General features: G+C 35.4%; 1 long non-coding RNA gene across 3 annotated transcripts; it reads right to left on the bottom strand.

Moving 5' to 3' along the window:
• Positions 1-529: 529 nt before the first annotated feature.
• LOC111491699 lies at positions 530-4,491 on the bottom strand. Of its 3 annotated transcripts, XR_002719742.1 has the most exons (4): positions 3,846-4,491; positions 1,541-2,984; positions 875-1,284; positions 530-780 (listed from the first exon to the last, which is right to left on the bottom strand). It is a non-coding gene; the product is annotated as an uncharacterized LOC111491699 (long non-coding RNA). The 3 variants fall into 3 exon arrangements; XR_002719741.1 differs by having other exon boundaries at positions 530-1,289; XR_002719740.1 differs by having other exon boundaries at positions 530-1,284.
• Between the last annotated feature and the right edge of the window lie 6 nt (positions 4,492-4,497).

Raw genomic sequence — 4,497 nt, 5'->3', positions numbered from 1 at the left:
TTGAATATTATTTTGGAATAGTAGAAGGATTAACATGTTTATGAATGAAAATATTTTATATTTCTAAAAGATATATCCAAATGTGAATAGCTTTTAAATACTTATACCAAATATACACCTTTTCCATTCATTCAAATACTATAGTTGAGTGGATAAAATATCAATTATCATCTCAAAAGTCTACGATTTGATCCCTCAATTAAAAATCGTTCGAACTAAAAGAAAATATGATCCCATCTCTCGTGGTTTGTGCTCATTTCAATATCCATTGTTATTGGCCTTTTTTAACAACGTAATATTCGCGACCCTAAATCTTAACGAGAGATCTTATGGTATGGATCCCACACAGACACCGAAATGAGCAAGAGCCATGTGGAAGGAATGGAGGATCAGCAAGGAATCATCGACGCCCACCAACAATGCTCCTCTATGATTTTGTTAGAGTGCCTAACACTTGACAAATGAATAGGTCACAAATTGACAAATGTCCGTAGGCCAAAAACATAACACAAATAAAACAAACCTAATCTTCTCAACCCCAACTCATAATCAAATCTGTTAATCGTACTATCAATCTAAATTATTTGTAATGTAATTAATACTCTTATTTACAAGAGGAAGAAACTACACAAAGAACTGATGTCACAATAATGAGGCAATAATGACGACATCAAAATACCAACCCACGACATAGTTGAACAATATAATAAAGAACAAGAGGTTTGAAATTGAGTGTCCGAATGTAGGTAGACGAGGGGGAGGTAGCATAGGAAGAACAAACTACAAGGGGGAAAAAAAAAAGACCAAGAAAAAGACCCAATGAGTCGTTCAAAAAAGCCATAAAACTTATGAGATGGAATGATGACGTCATTACCATGAACTAAGCTGGGCATGTCATCACAACGTCTGGATTTAACCCAAAACTGGAACACACAAATTAAAGACCAAGAAATTGTACTTGAATTATAATCAAAATTCACCAACAGATTTTTACAAGTAATAATTGTTGACCAATATTCATGAAATAATATAAAAGGTTCGTTGAATGTTGACTGGGTTCACAACAGCACTCATTCTTAAACTTCCAATGTTTGGATATCCAAAATTCAATGTTTATTTTGTAATATGGAAAGTTTGAATTTAGTCTTCGTGTGCGTCTATACTACAGACCGTAGACTTTCTTGGAATTGCCATAAGATATTGAAGAGATCTGATCGCCACAAGGGAACCCAACCAGCTAAGTTTCGTCCTGCCCGTCCATTAACAAATAGCAAAACTCAGGACCTGCACTGATTTTTAAAACAGCATTGTAATTCCTAGCAAGCCCTAAAATCCACCGGGCCGTGCGTTCAAAACAGACCCAGCAACCCAGGAAGGAAGTAGATTGTCACCTATAACATTCTATGCAGTCATCTTTGGTACCGACCACAAATAAAGGAAAACATTCATAAAAAATTAGAACATTTCCAACAAAACATGGGAAGTGTATTATAAAGAACCAAATTAGTCCACCCTGAGTTTTGGCTATACAGCCCTCTACCTGTTAAAGCTTTCTCAAGGTCTTCCTTCCACTTATCTCAAGTTTCCGATTCCATTATCTTCGAGTTGGTGCGTTAGTCCATCGATCAACGGTGAAAGGTTCATTGATAGTCCACAATAATAGCAAATTAGAAGGGTATTAAACCTCAGAAAGATGAGAATTTTGGCTGAAAGCAAAGGGGGGAGACATCATATTATATAGCTATTCAACATTAAATTATTCGGAAAAAGTTTAAAAGGCAAGGAAGGGCCTTTCAGTATCAAGAAGGGTAGTGTGAAGTGTGAAAAAAGTGTCAACATGCATCGCTACTTTCGTGCCAAAACATGTGCAACATCTGAATATGCAAAAGCAACAAAGATGGGCACGGTTCGACTCTAATGGCAAACAATTGACAGAAGATAGGTTCATACAAATTGATGAACTCGGCATGAATGTCAAAAGTAATCAAGTTATTCAAGGAACAAAAAATGGAACCATGAACTAAATAAAAACCAGTATAGATGTTCCAAGTTTAGCAAGCGACACTTATAATTGATGTTATACCCTTGTATGCACGCATGATGCAAGAATGTGTAACCTGGCACACAACACAATATATGTACAAACAATATCTACACTACACACACGCGGAATGACAAAACTAAAAGGCAATCTCTAAAGTGTAAAACTATAGTACACACAGACTGATACTCTTTTTATGGAAAATTATGGAAAACAAATAAGATACCACTCATAGATAACGAAGGAACATTTCAAAATAAAGAAATTAAAATTATTTAAAAATCAACACAATTAATTTCTATCAACTTCAACTAGCAAGGTGAAAGGCTCCTTTATCACTAACCCATGTTGAAAATCAATATTTCACTTTTATTCATTTTGTTATTGATTATTAAGAAAATGATACTCTCCTCCATAAACTTGAAAACTCAACTAATTTAGAAGAATTCCATGAAATTATTAATATACCACTTAGGAGGGCAACATAGGTTTGGCTAGAAAAGTTTTGAAAAGCACAATTGCATTTAAGATCTAATAGAAAGGCACGTACTGATTAGCTTTATTCGAGATCATATATTTATAATAATCCTAGCTTTAAAACATTGCAATAAATTCGAGATATTCTTCACAGCATCAACAGCAGAAGCGGCAGTTACAAATGCAAGGTAAAAGAAATCAAGACAGTGATACCTACACAATAAATTCCGTTGATCGGCGTGAAAATTATGACCCCTATAATGTAGCATTTTCTCCAACGTCCTATCAATAATAATTGCGCAAAAACGGAAATGAACATTATTACGCAAAAACGTCACCTCCATATGCCCAGTAAACATCGGATAATAAGGAAATTCCCGAGCATTAACTCGCAGAAAGAGAATGAAGCCTGTTAAAGCGAACAACTGCTCAATTAAACACATACGTCTTTGTATTTTCCTCACACCTGTACGAGGATACGCAACTTCATTAGAAAAAGATTCAAGATCAATCAATTGACATTTTGCTTCTTAAAATTTTAATCTTAACCCTACTAGATGCAAGTAGGAAAACATGCAACCTAGCAAGTAATTCTTACAATTACTAATACATGGGAAGGGTAGTGGAACATGGTGATATCAGATATTCGAGGAAGTAAAATCGAAAAAGTATTGTGTGATGGGGCAATTAATTCTATCGAAGCAATCTCTAGAAGTACGGCGAGAAGAGGTCTAAAATTCAATTGAAAAAGCGTAAAATACACCACACAAGTTGCATAAACGAATAGGATTTCCTACAAATACTAAAGAGCAAGAAAGTTAAGTGCAAATTGTTTGGTAATCTTGCAAATTATGACATTATAGTTAAAGCAAGTTCTCCAATCAATTAATATATTGAGAGATCGTAATAGCCATAAAAGCAGTGAAAGGGAAACCGAGAATCAGATTTGAATCACAGGAAAACAAAAAATACACGGACCGGAAATTAGATTACAAGTTCTCCTTCTCCGCCTTATGAACCATCCATTGGTAGACTAATAACAACGTCGTTCAATTTCTAGGTGACATAGGGTTTTTTCAAATGACCTACAGAAGCTATCTAGTGTGAACTTCATCATCAACGATACTTTTAGGAAAAATTTTGGAGAAAACAGAAACTGATGACATGAATTCAAATCAAAGCGTGCGCATATTAAGAAATTAGTGCATCAAATGATAAAGAGGCCATAATAAAAATGCCAAAAAAAAAATAAGAGAAACATAAACTATGGCTCGAGAGGGAAAAGATTAGAGAGAGAGAGAGAGAGACCGATAGGGAGAAGACCAACCTATATCTACATTGAGAGAGGTCCCGTTGTACGGTATTTTCATGGTCGTGCCGATAACTCCGGTCAGTGAGCAACATGAAAAGCCACGCTCTAAAAAACTGCAAATCCGATTCACTGGATGAGAGACACATACAATTCTAAGTCCATAAAAGAATGTGAAACTAAAACGGCAAACCGATGGCAAAAAATTACGGAGCCCGATCCATCTATCGAATCTGACAGAGAGAGAAGTGAGCACGCAAAAGCATTAGTATACACTTTATACCAAGTGCCTCTGGGTGCTCACTCTCTTCTGTCAAATTCCAAGTCCCAGGGACGATTACCTATAGAGTAAAACACCATCAAGAACGATAAACAAATAATTTTCAGTAAATAATCTTTCACAAGCGTAATGGAGACAAACGTATACATATAGAAATCCGCAGAGAGACGAGAGTGAAGAGAGAGAGAGATAATATAATGATGAAGACGACCGAAACGAGGCCAGATCCGGAGCATCAAAAACCATAAAGCCGCTCAAAATCCAAACCATCAACACACCATTTCATGAAGGAACAAACATTTTCTGAAGGTACTGGAAATTAATTAGGGCTTTTAGGTTCAGTACGAAATAAATAAGCGGTTAAAGAAACAAAAAAAAAAAAAAAAAAAA

This window comes from Cucurbita maxima, unplaced genomic scaffold (genome assembly GCF_002738345.1).
Source record: "Cucurbita maxima cultivar Rimu unplaced genomic scaffold, Cmax_1.0 Cma_Scf00017, whole genome shotgun sequence".
Lineage (NCBI taxonomy): Eukaryota > Viridiplantae > Streptophyta > Magnoliopsida > Cucurbitales > Cucurbitaceae > Cucurbita > Cucurbita maxima.
Note: the sequence above shows the minus strand (reverse complement) of the source record. Positions and strands in the feature narration are given on the sequence as shown.